General features: G+C 39.9%; 1 long non-coding RNA gene across 1 annotated transcript in view; it reads right to left on the bottom strand.

The window, feature by feature from the left end:
• Positions 1-828: 828 nt before the first annotated feature.
• The window catches only part of LOC129394380 (uncharacterized), a 40,112-nt gene continuing 27,192 nt past the window's right edge, over positions 829-13,748 (bottom strand). The window contains exons 8-13 of the long non-coding RNA XR_010110678.1: positions 13,283-13,352; positions 12,248-12,380; positions 10,466-10,562; positions 9,390-9,484; positions 7,399-7,453; positions 829-7,103 (exon numbers count right to left, since the gene is read on the bottom strand). This is a non-coding gene — a long non-coding RNA (uncharacterized LOC129394380). The remainder of the gene's footprint in view (positions 7,104-7,398; positions 7,454-9,389; positions 9,485-10,465; positions 10,563-12,247; positions 12,381-13,282; positions 13,353-13,748) is intronic.

Genomic DNA, 13,748 nt, shown 5'->3' with positions numbered 1-13,748 from the left:
AGCTTCTTTTGACTAATATGTTATCTGTAGAATTTTGTAGATGTTTGTGATCCAAGTGAGGCATTTTTATTATTGAAATAAAATAGATAAATAAAACTTACTATTTTAACCATTAAGGTGCACAATTCAGTGACATTAAGTACATTCACAATGTTCTGCAGCCATCAATATCATTCACTTTTAGATCATTTTCATCATCCCAAACAGAAATTGTACCCATAAACAATAATTCCCCTCTTGCCCTCTTTCAATCCCCTAATAACCTCTATACTTTATGATTTTGACTATTCTGGGCACCTCACATATGTGTAATCATACAAGATGTGTCCTTGCATACTTGTACAAGTGTCCTTGTATAATAGGCCTGCATATGGCTTATTTTCCTTAGCACAATGTTTTCTTTTTAGGGGAAAACAGGGTCTTGCTCTGTTACCCTGGCTGGAGTGCAGTGGCACAAACATGGCTTACTGCAGCCTCAATCTCCCAGGCACAAGTGATCTTCCCACCTCAGCCTCCTGAGTAGCTGGGACCACAAGCATGTGCCACCATACCTGGCTAATTTTAAAATTTTTTGTACAGACAGGGTCTCACCATTTTGCCCAGGCTGGTCTCAAACTCCTGAGCTCAAGGGATCCTCCTGCCTCCATCTCCCAAAGTGCTGAGATTATAGGCAAGAGCCACAACACCACCAGCCCTAGCACAATGTTTTTAAGGTTCATCCATGCTACAGCATATATCAGTTTCATTTCTTTTTAAGATTGAGTAATATTCCATTGTAAGTATACCACATTTTGTTTATCCATTTACAAAATGGACATTTGGGTTGATTCTACCTTTTGGCTATTGTGAGTAATGCTGCTGTGAACACTGGTGTACAAATATCTGTTTGAGTCCCTGCAGCATATCATAATTCTATATTTGTTAAAGATCTCACATACTATTTTCTATAGTGGTTGCACCATTTTACGTTCCCATCAGCAATGTACAATAGTTCCAATTTCTCCACATTCTCACCAAAACTTGCTTTCTGTTTTCTTTCTGTAATGACCCCTATAATAGGTATAAAGTAATGTCTCATTGTGGTTTGGATTTGCATTTCCCTAATGACTAGTGATGCAGAGAGAATATTTTCATGCCCTGGTTAGCTATTTATCTTCTCTGGAGAAATGTCTGTTCAAGTCCTATGCCTAGTTTTTTTGTTTTTTGTTTTTGAGACAGAGTCTCGCTCTGTCACCCAGGCTGGAGTGCAGTGGCGTGATCTTGGCTCACTGCAACCTCCGCCTCCCAGGTTTAAGTGATTCTCCTGCCTCAGCCTCCTGAGTAGCTGAGATTACAGGTGGCTGCCACCATGCCCAGCTAATTTTTGTGTTTTTAGTAGAGATGGGGTTTCACCATGTTGGCCAGGCTGGTCTTGAACTCCTGACCTCAAGTGATCCACCTGCCTCGGCCTCCCAAAGTACTGGGATTACAGGTGTGAGCCACCATCCCCAGCCATATGCCTAGTTTTGAATTAGGCTGTTTGTATATTTTGTTCTTGTGAGTTGTTAAGAATTTATGTCCGAACATAAATCCCTTATCAGATATATACTATGCAAATACCTTTTCCCATTCAGAAGGTTACCTGTTTATATTATTAATAGTGTCCTTTTATGCACAAAAGTTTCTAATTTTTATGAAGTCCTGTTTATCTATTTTGTTGTTGTTGCTTGTGCATATCCAAGTAATCGCTGCCAAATCCAGATTTCCCCTTATGTTTTCTTCTGGCAGGCTTAGTGTTTGGTCTTATGTTTAGGTCTTTGATCACTTTTTTTTTTTTTTTTTTTTTTTTGAGATAGGGTCTCACTCAGTCACCCTGGAGTACAGTGGTGCAATCAGAACTCACTGCAGCCTTCACCTCCCAGGCTCAGGTGATCCTCCCACCTCAGCCTCCTGAGTAGCTGGGACTACAGGCACACATCACCACACTTTTTGTGTGTGTGTGTGTGTGTGTATTTTTTGTAGAGACAGGGTTTTGCCATATTGCTCAGGCTGGTCTTGAACTCCTGGGCTCAAGCAATCAGCCCATCTTGACCTTCCGAAGTGCTGGGATTATAGGTGTGAGTCACTGTACCCAGACTGACCACTTTTGAGCTAATATTTATATATCGTAAATAGGGGATCAACTTCATTCTTTTCTATGTGGATATCCAGTTTTCCCAGCACAATTTGATGAAAAGACTTTCCTTTTCCCATTGAATGGTATTGGCACCCTTGTTTAAGTCATTTGACCATATATGCAAGGGTTCATTTCTGCATTCCCAATCCTGTCCATAGGCATGTCTTTATGCCAATACCACACTGTGATTATGTAGCTTTGTAGTTTGTTTTGGAATCAAGCAATCTGAGTCCTTTCACTTTGTTCTTCTTTGTCAGACATTTTTGGCTATTTGGGTCCATTGAGATTCCATATGTGTTTTAGGGTGGATTTTTCTATTTCTGCAATATGTCTTAGGGATTTTGATAGAGATTGCATTGAATCTTTAAATCACTTTTGGTAATATTGTTATCTTAACAGTATTAAGTCTTCATATGCATGAGTATGGATTGTCTTTCCATTTATTTATGTCTTCTTTAATTTCTTTCAATTATGTTTTATAGTTTTTCGTGTACAAGTCTATTGCCTCCATGGTAAATTTATTCCTATGCATTTGATTCTTTTTGATGCTATTAAAAATGTAATTGTTTTCTTAATTTCTTTTTGGGATCATTCATTGCTAGTGTATAGAAATGCAACTCATTTTGTGTGTTGTGATTTGCATCCTGTGACTTCTGAATTTGTTAATTGAGTCTAATGGTTTTGTGGACTGTTAAGGGTTTTATACATATAAGATCATGTTATTTTTGAACACAGGTAATTTTACTCCTTCCTTTCCAATGTAAATGCCTTTTATTCTTTTTGTTGCCTAATTGCACCATCTTAAACTTTCAATAGTATTGTGAATAGAAGTGGGGAAAACAGACATTTTTGTCTTGTTCCTGATCTTAGGGGAAAAGCTTTTAGTCTTTCACCATTGAGTATGATCTTAGCTGGAGGTTTGTCATATATGGCTTTTATCATTTTGAGGAGCTTTCCTTCTATTCTCACTTTATTAAGTGTTTTTATTTTTCAAAGAAAAGGTGTCATTATTGGTATAGTGAGATTAGTATCTGTATATGTTACCTTTTCTATTTTTTTTGTTTTTTTTTTTTTTTTTTTTTGAGACGGAGTCTCACTTTGTTGCCCAGGCTGGAGTACAGTGGCGTGATCTCAGCTCACTGCAAGCTCCGCCTCCCGGGTTCACGCCATTCTCCTGCCTCAGCCTCCCAAGTAGCTGGGACTACAGGCGCCTGCCACCACGCCTGGCTAATTTTTTGTATTTTTAGTAGAGACGGGGTTTCACCATGTTAGCCAGGATGGTCTCTATCTCCTGACCTCGTGATCTGCCCACCTCGGCCTCCCAAAGTGCTGGGATTACAGGTGTGAGCCACCACGCCCTGCCCACCTTTTCTCTTTGTTGTCCTTGTTACTTTTTTTCTTCCACTGTGGTTTTAACTGAGCATTTTATGAGATGCTATTTTCTTTCTTCTCTAAGCATATTGATTATATTACTTTTTAAAAACTTTTTCATTAGTTGTCCTGGAGTTTGCAATATGCATTTACAACTAACCTAATTCCACTTTTGAATAACACTATTCTTCTTCATGGGTAATGCAAGTGCCTTAGAATATTCTCAGTTCCTCCCTCTTGACCCTTATAACACTGCTGTCATTCATTTTAGCTATGCACAAGCTGTAATAACCAAATACATTGTTGCTATTATTTTCATATATTTTTTATCAATTAAAAATAAGAAACATAAAATATTTTACCTTCATTTATTCCTTTTCTAGTACATAATTCCTTTCTTTATGTGCATCTGAGTTTCTGAAGTATTTCAGAAAATAGGCTTGGCATTATTAGTAGTATGTGATCTCTAGTAACCACAATGAGACACCACTTCCCACCCACTAGTATGATATAACTAAAATCAAAAAGAAAATCACAAGTGTTAGCAAGGATGTGGAGAAACTGGAAACCTCATACACTGCTTGTGGCAATGAAGAATGGTGCAGCCACCATGGGAAACATTTTGGCAGTTCCTCAAAAAAAATAGAATTATCCGCCTGTAATCCCAGCACTTTGGGAGGCCGAGGCAGGCGGATCATGAGGTCAGGAGATTGAGACCATTCTGGCTAACATGGTGAAACCCTGTCTCTACTAAAGATACAAAAAATTAGCCAGGCATCGTGGCGGGTGCCTGTAGTCCCAGCTACTCAGGAGGCTGAGGCAGAAGAATGGCGTGAACCCAGGAGGCGGAGCTTGCAGTGAGCCAAGATCGCGCCACTGCACTCCAGCCTGGGCAACAGAGCAAGACTCCATCTCAAAAAAAAAAAAAAGAAAGAAAGAAAGAAAAAAAATAGAATTATCATATAACCCAGTAATTCCACTCCTAGGTATAGACTCAAAAGAAGTGAAAACAGGTGTTCAAACAAAAACTTGTACACGAGTATTTATTACAGCATTATTCACAATAGCCAAAAAGTAGAAACAATCTAAAAGTCCATCAGCTGATTAATAAACACCATGTGGCATATCACACAATAAACTATTCAGCCAGAAAAAGGAATCAAGTTTTGAGAGACATGCTACAACATAGAGGAATCGCGGGCCAGGCATGGTGGCTCATGCCTGTAATCCCAGCACTTTGGGAGGCCGAGGTGGGTGGATCACGAGGTCAGGAGTTCAAGACCAGCCTAACCAACATGGTGAAACCCCGTCTCTACTAAAAATACAAAAATGAGCCGGGCATGGTGACACGCACCTGTAGTCCCAGCTACTCAGGAGGCTGAGGCAGGAGAATTGCTTGAACCTGGGAGGTGGAGGTTGCAGTGAGCTGAGATCGTGCTACTGCACTCCAGCCTGGGTGACAGAGTGAGACTCTGTTTCAAAAAAAAAAAATAGAGGAATTGCAAAACCATCATGCATGCCAAGTTCAAAAAGCCAGACTCAAAAGGTCACATGTTCTATGATTCCTTCATTATGAAACATCCAAAATAGGTAAATCCACAGGCACAGAGAGCAGATTAGTGGTTGCCAGGAACTCAGGGAGAGGAGTATGGGGAGTGAGAGGTTAATAATCTGAGTTTCCTTTTTGGTATGATAAAAATGTTTTGGAAGGGTTAATTTTATGTTATATGAATTTTACTTCAATAAAATCTAGGGCCAGTCACAGTGGCTCACGCCTGTAATCCCAGCACTTTGGGAGACCAAGGCAGGAGGATCTCTTGAGCTCGGAAGTTCAAGACCACCATAGGAAACATAGCGAGATTTCATCTCTACTAAAACTAAAAAAAAAAAGCCAGAAGTGGTGGCGCACGCCTGTAGTCCCAGCTACATGGGAGGTTGAGGTGGGAGGATCGCTTCAGCCCAGGAGATCAAAGCTACAGTAGCTGTGATCATGCCACTGCTTGAGCCAGGGAGACAGAGCCAGATCCTGTCTCTAAATACATACATACATACATACATACGTACATACATAATCTTCTGGAAAAAAAAAACTTTTTTTTGGAGTGCAGTGGTGTGATCAGAGCTCACTGTAGCCTCGAACTCCTGGGCTCAAGTGATCTTCCCACCTCAGACTCCTGAGTAGCTGGGACTACAGATGTGTGGTTTTGTTGTAGAGATGGGGTTTTGCCACGTTACCAAGGTTGGTCTTGAACGCCTAGGCTCAAGCCATCCACCTGCCTCGGCCTCCCAAAGTGCCGGGATTAGAAGTGTGCACCACCATACCTGACTGAATGTTTTATTCTATAGCATCCTATTCTATATCATAGTTGAAATATTTTGCGTTACCTCTTTGAAGATGTAAGTTTTCTCCCTATAATGCCTATTTTTTTTCTGGTTGCTTTCTCCTATAATTGGATTTTCACAAATAATCTGATAATACTAGGTTGCTTGTTAACACTCAAGAGAGGGAGACAAATAAGCTAAGGGAAGCACTGGTGACATTGGGTGCTTTCCACTGTGGGCTCCTCTCCTGGGAATCTGGTGGGCTTTGTGTGAGAGAATACCCAATATTCAGATTTTTTTAAGGATTTTCTTTTTGAGCTGGTCTAATTTCCTATAAAAGACTAAAACTCTTTTGCTTTGAGGATGAGGCCACCATAGCTGCCAGCATTCTGGGAGCTGAGTAGCAGAAGAGAACACAGCTCTTTATTTTCTACTTTATTTTCTACTTTAAATGAAAGTTGCCACAAAATTAATTAAAAGGCAAAAATGCTAAAAGTTAATCTTTTATATTGACTGTATAGCTCCAAATATTGTCAGCATACATTGTAAATTTTAAGAGGTTCCATTTTATAAAAGCTTATATGGCAATACCTGAGATAGGACTTGAACAAGCACTTAATATACACTCACTGACAAGGTTAAGTACATTCATAGAGAAATACAAAGAAAATAGATCAGCAATAATATTTTACAGGACTATGAACCACTCCCCAGGAGAAGAAAGATGTTTTAAATAAGAAAGAGTAAGTAACCTTTACATCAAGGAAAATCTAATTTGTATATTTAGAAACCATGATAAAATTAACAGGGAAAACTTTACTTAAAATTATAGCCCCTTTCTTGATCTGCAATAGGATAGTGCAATTCCTTGGAATAACCAAGGAAACATCCCTGATATTCTTTCCATCCACAGTTAAGAGTAAAAACTGTCCAAATAACAAGGTCACCTTTCATACTTAACATATGGCATATAATTATCATTTCTAGTTTGTAGAATGGTGGTAATTCTACCATTTTAGCCATGGTCATTGAAAACTCTTAATGAAAATTCCTGCTGAAAGGAAAGTGACAGCAAGAGCTAAAGCCATTCCATGATAGAATATCAGCTGCCTCACTGTCAGGACCTCTCCAGCGGTGGACATTGCATACCGGGTGTTTTCTTCTGGTCTCATCAGTCGAGGGGTCTGGCTCTCTGGTCTGATGATATCAGGCAAAATGATTCCATCAGTTACTTCTCTTCCCAAGATAGGTAGATCTGTTTGCAGAGAATAGTGGGGTATTCACTTATGTCCAGGTCAAGTAAAGGCATATTATGAAGTTTACGTAAGAATACGTTATAAACGATAACCCTCAGTTATCAGTTAGTATATGTGAAATTACATTTAAAAATATTTCATAGGAGAACCCACAGGTGATCTCACCAATTACTAGGGCTGAGACAAGTTTTATTGAGCAAGAGAGCAGGATCTTGCAAACTGAGCAACTCTGGCTACACTGTTTCAGTTTTCGTACCTCAGACATTGAATATACTAGAGAATGGCCTCTGTTACCTGAGGAGGTAGGCATGGTCTCTTTATTCCCTTTTAGTCCAGCTTGAACCTGTGCCTAGAAACAAGTGTCACATGAGTAAATGCAGAGTAAGTTTAATCACGCTAGTAGTTGTTTGCTAAAACTTTGACTTAAAGCCATTGTGGGCTGGGCGCAATGGCTCACGCCTGTAATCCCAGCACTTTGGAAGGTTGAGGTGAGCGGATCACCTGAGGCCAGGAGTTTAAGACCAGCCTGGCCAACATGGCAAAACCCCATGTCTACTAAAAATGCAAAAAATTAGCCAGGCGTGGTGGTGGGCTAATCCCAGCTACTCAGGAGTCTATGGCAGGAGAATAATTTGAATCCAGGAAGTGGGGGTCGCAGTGAGCCAAGATTGCACCATTCCACTGCAGTCTGAGTGACAGAGTGAGACTCTGTCTCGAAAAATAAATAAAGCTACTATGAAACCTACTGCTAATGGGTTACAGTATCTAGCACAGTCTGTCTTGGTCCTGGATGTGCCATAAAGCAAGAGAACAACACCAGAAAAACACAGACTCAGTTCACAACAATAATATAAAAAGCTGCTGTTGCTGGAGCGGCAAGTTTAACATATCATTTGCACTTGTGCCCTTCAGTGCTCCGAAACACAGATAGAAGGAAGAAAGTCTGAAGGTCAATGGTATTGTGATCTAATGGGTAGTTTATGGCCCATCTTAATCTCCTATAAAGTTTAGTCCCTGAATAAATCAAACAGAAGATAGGAAAGATATAATGCATCATAGTTAGGCAAATCTAAAGCATAAAGTTGGTCAAAGCTTAGACAGTGATGGTTGACATGCCTAAACTCATCTTGTTTCCTTATTAATAATCCCTAAGCCAACCACCCATCTCTTTTTTTAAAAAAGTATTATTATTATTTTTAGTAGAGATGGCTTCTTGCTATGTTGCCCAGGCTAGTCTTGAACTCCTGGCCTCAAGTCATCCTCCTGCCTCAGCCTCCTAAAGTGCTGGGATTACAGGTGTGAGCCACTGTACCCAACCACCCATCTCATCTCAAGCCTCAAACAATAAAAACTGCTTGGCCAGGCATGGTGTCTCACGCCTGTAATCCCAGCACTTTGGGAGGCTAAGGTGGGTGGATCACGAGGTCAGGAGTTCGAGACCAGCCTGGCCAACAAAGTGAACCCCCCCGCCCACGACCGTCTCTAGTAAAAATACAAAAAATTAGCCGGGCGTGGTGGCACGTGCCTGTAATCCCAGCTATTTGGGAGTCTGAGACAGGAGAATCGCTTGAACCCAGGAAGCAGAGGTTGCAGTGAGCTGAGATCGCGCCATTGCACTCCAGCCTGGGCAACAGAGCGAGATTCCGTCTCGAGAAAAAAACAAACAAAAAAATGGTTCCCAGTTCAGCATGTAGATGCTCACATCAGTGAAGATGCAGACTCTATCCACATGTTGTTGTTCTGCCCCCAAAGTACTTCCCACAGATCACAGATACTTAATATACTGCTTTTATGAAACTATGGACAAAATAGAAAGAGGCATAAAGAACAGCTAACAAGTCAGTGTAAACAGGAAACAAACTACTATTTTCCTACAACTAGTACACCCAAACAGCAAAATATATATATATCTTTAAATTAAGAGACAGGGTCTTCCTCTGTTGCCCAGGCTGGTCTCACACTCACTTGGGCTCAAGTGATCCTCCTGCCTCGGCCTCCCAAAGTGCTGTGATAATAGGTGTGAACCACCATGCCTGGCCCTAATTCCTTTTCTTTTTTAGGTTGAGTCCCTGGTTAGTAGATATTAAATCAGCTCTATATAAAGAGGAAAATGTGCTGAAATATGTTTTCTTTTGCCTCCCCTCCCCACAATGTTAGATGTATTTCATGATTCACAGTGAATCATTCTGCCAATAGCATTTTTACCATTTTGACCCTAAGAGGTTCCTTACCATGCCATGGGATTAAGTAGAGCCATGTTTCTAAAATAATACACTGACTGTTACCTGCTCCACAACTTTGTTCCAGTTTATCCTCAAGATGTACACCAGATAGAAAAGGGCTTGAAAGAAGACACAAACTATCAATCCAGACCAGAGACCTATGGGTATAAAATGAAATCAGAGTTTAGATTTTTTTCAATTCTGTTCCTATGAGCATTAAAATTCTTCCCTAACTACTGTATCCATAGAGTGAAATTTCAGTTAATTTCCCTAAAATTTTAGATAAAATTTTAGATAATTATGGACAAAGATTAGACTCAAGTTTACCACTGAACTATTCACGGCAATCATTCAATCAATGAACGACACAAAACCTCCAAAACTGTTTGCTGCTTGTATGTTAACAAATACTTGCTGCCTTCAGTTTTATGCCAGGTATTGTTTTAAGGGCTAGAGATACAGAACTGAGCAGGCAGATGAGCTAGGTGTCCTTGGGAGTTTATGTTCTACTGTGCAGGACAAATAATAAACAAGGAAGCAATCATGCAGTCATTTTAGGAGTGAGAGGTGCCAGGACAGACACCGGGCAGAGCCACGTCATAGCACCAAAGATTTGCAGATGAGAATGTGAATGAGACAGCCAGGCCCCTCTAAGGTGGGACCTGGCAGCGAGAAGACGCCATGAGAAGTCTAGGACGGGCACTTCAGGCAGAGGGAAGAGAAGAACCCCAGCCAGAGGAGTCCCAGGAGCTGAGGGGCCAGTCAGAAAGGAGCACAGTAGCAGGGGAGCATCCAGGAGATGGGGTCAGAGAAGCAGGCTCAAAGGATGTGAATGCCATGGTAGGACTGGGGTTCATCCTAAGGCTGACGGGGACCTGCCACAGAGCTCAAGCCTGGGGTGTGCATCCACAGATGTGAGACCTGATGTTTTCAAAAGCTTGCCTTGAAAACAATCCGTCCAACCACGGGATGGAAAATGGTATTGGGAATCCAAGAGTGCTTGGTAGAGAAGAGACAGTAATAAATATGGCTGTTCTGTCCCCAAATAAATAATGACGAATTCCAGCTTGAAATAAAATATCCTATGGTCCCAGCCTGTACCAGTCATTTAAGTGAGAGATGACACAGAAGACACTTACTCATTAATCCACCAGATGACATTTCCAAAAAGACGATAAGAAACAGCCGCTGTGTTTGTGTTGACACAAAGTTCTTGTGACAGCTGTAAGACTAATACTTCACAAAGAAATGGTGACAGAATCAGAGTTTTTACCTAGTAAAAGTAATGCACTGGTTGGATACAGAACAAAAGGAGTTATTTGAGTACATATTACAGGACTCATTTCATTTTCTAGTTAGACTTTTTAAAAACAAAATGAAATTCATTGTTGCTAAATCTGTAGAAAATGAAGATGTGGACATATATGCAAAACACATATATAACAACTTATCCCAAAAGCACATAAGTTAATTTGCACAATTCTTTACATTTAGAACCTCAATAAAGTGGATAATTTCCTTAAAAAATATAACTTACCCATGTTGACACAATAAAAGAAAGTCTTAATAGACTGAGAAGAAATTGAGAAAGCTGTACAAAGAATAAACTACTTCAAAATGCCAGGTCATGGCAGTTTCATGGAAGAATTACACCAAACCTTTATAAAACAGAGAATTCTTATACTACTTAAATTGTCCTGAGGCATACAAAAAGGTAAAATTTTTAATTATCTTTAAGAAGTGAGTATAACATTAATATCATTAATATCAAAACCTAACAAAGATACACAAAAAATACAATTACAGACCAATCTTACTTATAAATTTTAGTGCAAAATTTTTTAATAAAATATTTAAAAAGTGTAGCAGTTCAATAAAAAACAAGATATCATAATCAGGATAGTTCAATATGAGGACACCAATTAATAGTATTTATCTTCATGATAGACCTAAGGAGAAAAATTATAGAATCATTTCTGATAGCACTAAAAAGGCATCTGGCAAAATGCTCAACTATTTTTGTTTCAATAAAATAGACTTCATGGACATTTCCTGAACATGATTTCAAAAAACACGAGCATATACATTCATAGTTGTGTGTGTGTGTGTGTGCATTTTTTCGTTTTTTGTTTTTTGGTTTTTTTTGAGACAGAGTCTCACACTGTCACCCAGGCTGGAGTGCAATGGCACGATCTCGGCCCAATGCAACCTCTGCCTCCCAGGTTCAAGCAATTCTCCTGCCTCAGCCTCCCCAGTAGCTGGGATTACAGGCGCCCACCACCAGGCCTGGCTAATTTTTTGTATTTTTAGTAGAGACAGGGTTTCACTGTGTTGGCCAGGCTGATCTCAAACGCCTAACCTCATGATCCACCCACCTCGGCCTCCCAAAGTGCTGGGATTACAGGCGTGAGCCACTGCGCCTGGCCGTGTGCGTGTATTTCAACCTCAAATCCAGCATACCATTTAGTAGAGGAACACTGGCAGCACTATCACTAAAGTAATGAATAAGACAAGAATTTCCACTTTTACCACAACTTACTGTACTACTAGAGGCATTATGCCGGAAAAAAGAGAAGAGCAGTGCCCTCTTCTTCTCTTTTGCAATGCTTAACCAACAGGTATTGACAATTGTATAAATAAGTATTGAATCTGGCCCTCATTCAGAGGGCAGGACCATGTTTATTTTGTTTGCCATTGCATTTCCAGTGTATTTGTGTGGAGGAGGCACCCAATAAATATTGGGGGAGAAAATAATTTTTCCTATTAACACAAGGGCAACTTTCTAGTTGATTGCTTTTTTTAAAGAGTTATTTTGTTTTCTTGTTTCCAGTGGGGCTGGAGTCAGTTGTTTTATATCTCAAGCAGTTTATCTTAATATGACAAGTGAGATTTGAGACAAGTCACAGGACTCAAACACATACCTATTATCCTGAGTTTAGTGGCTAACATCAGAGATACTCCAATGGGAAAACCAAAGACATAGTACCCAATGGCATTCAAGATAGCGCCAATGTTTTGTTTTCCTGTACCTCTCAGGACTCCACCACAGGCGCCCTATGGAGAGGAAAACCAAACCCAATGTTGCTGTCAAGTCTGTCATCATCACAAGGCTCAGAAATATGGATACAGTCAAATGGCCCTAACTCAAAACAGGCACAGCACATTATGTAAGAGAAAAAGGAAATCTTTTGTTTCTAAAGTTATATTAACAACCACAGCAATAAAAAACCACAGCTCCTTTCATCAGAAACCTATCATAACATGACTTAAATCTCTAACTCTTTATCTTGACTATTTAAAAACATTTTGTAAGTTAAAAAAAGATGTAGAGGTTTCATCAATGGCATCTCTTCAAAAGTTAGCCTAATATCATGGCTGAGAAACATTAACGCCATTGCAGGCTTCTCATCCACACTTCTTACCACAGTTTCAATGGGTGCCACATCTTCAGGATGACATGGACAAAGTGCAAGAAATTCCATGGAAAAAAAGCAAGATGACTAATGCCTAGAAATCATGTCATGAGGAAAAAACTCAAACTGGGAAGAAGCCGGATGGGCTGATTCTGGGGTAGAGCAGGTCTTCAAACCCTTGTACACCCACAGATCAGCCTAGACAGGGACTTTCTAGTGGTCAGAGTCAACTCAAAGGTGGCGTGGCCTGCAGTGGAGGGTTCAAGCAAAGGTCACCTCACCACTTGGATACAACACCTGGCATTCAGGCACCAGATGAAGATAGAGGAGGGGAGAACTCACTTGGCTCACAAGCCTCTTCTCCACCTTGAGAGGCTACACTCTTTAATAAACCATCTTCCCCCAAGTGACTCACACTGTCTAAAGCAAGAGCTTTCTCTTTTTAAAAATAAAATCACCGACCTTTAATTTCTAATTAAAAAGCTAGAAACACAAAACAAATTTTGCTATCTTTATTAGAGTAAAATCACTCCAAATACTCACTGCAAGTGCATCAAATAGATGAAAAGGGGCAAAAATAGGTATCACTTGGCTCACAAGGGAAGTAATATCTCTGTTAGAGGAAAAGAAAGTAGTTAGTGATCTAAAAATCACATTAAAGTGGGGTATTAATTAACTACTGATCTGACAAACCTGACAAATTTATCAATAAATTCAGTCAAAACAGTACATTTCTTTTTTTATAAAGTTAGTACATAATAAAACCTCACTGATTTAAAATTTATTATTATATAGAATTTAGGTTAAAATGGACAAGGCTGCCACTATAGAAGATAATTCTGAAAACTTTATCTGGATATATAAATGTGGGGATTGGGAAGAACTTGATACAGGTTTCAGCCTGGGTGTGGGAATCGTCCTTAAAAATGGAGTTGAAGGCCAGTATTCACATAGGAAGCATTTGCTTCCTCAGGGAGCCCCTGAACTCTGTTCAGTTATGGTGGAAGAT

This window comes from Pan paniscus, chromosome 19, assembly GCF_029289425.2.
Source record: "Pan paniscus chromosome 19, NHGRI_mPanPan1-v2.0_pri, whole genome shotgun sequence".
Classification (NCBI taxonomy): Eukaryota; Metazoa; Chordata; class Mammalia; order Primates; family Hominidae; genus Pan; species Pan paniscus.
The sequence above is the reverse complement of the archived record's forward strand: the minus strand, read 5'-3'. Positions and strand labels throughout refer to the sequence as shown.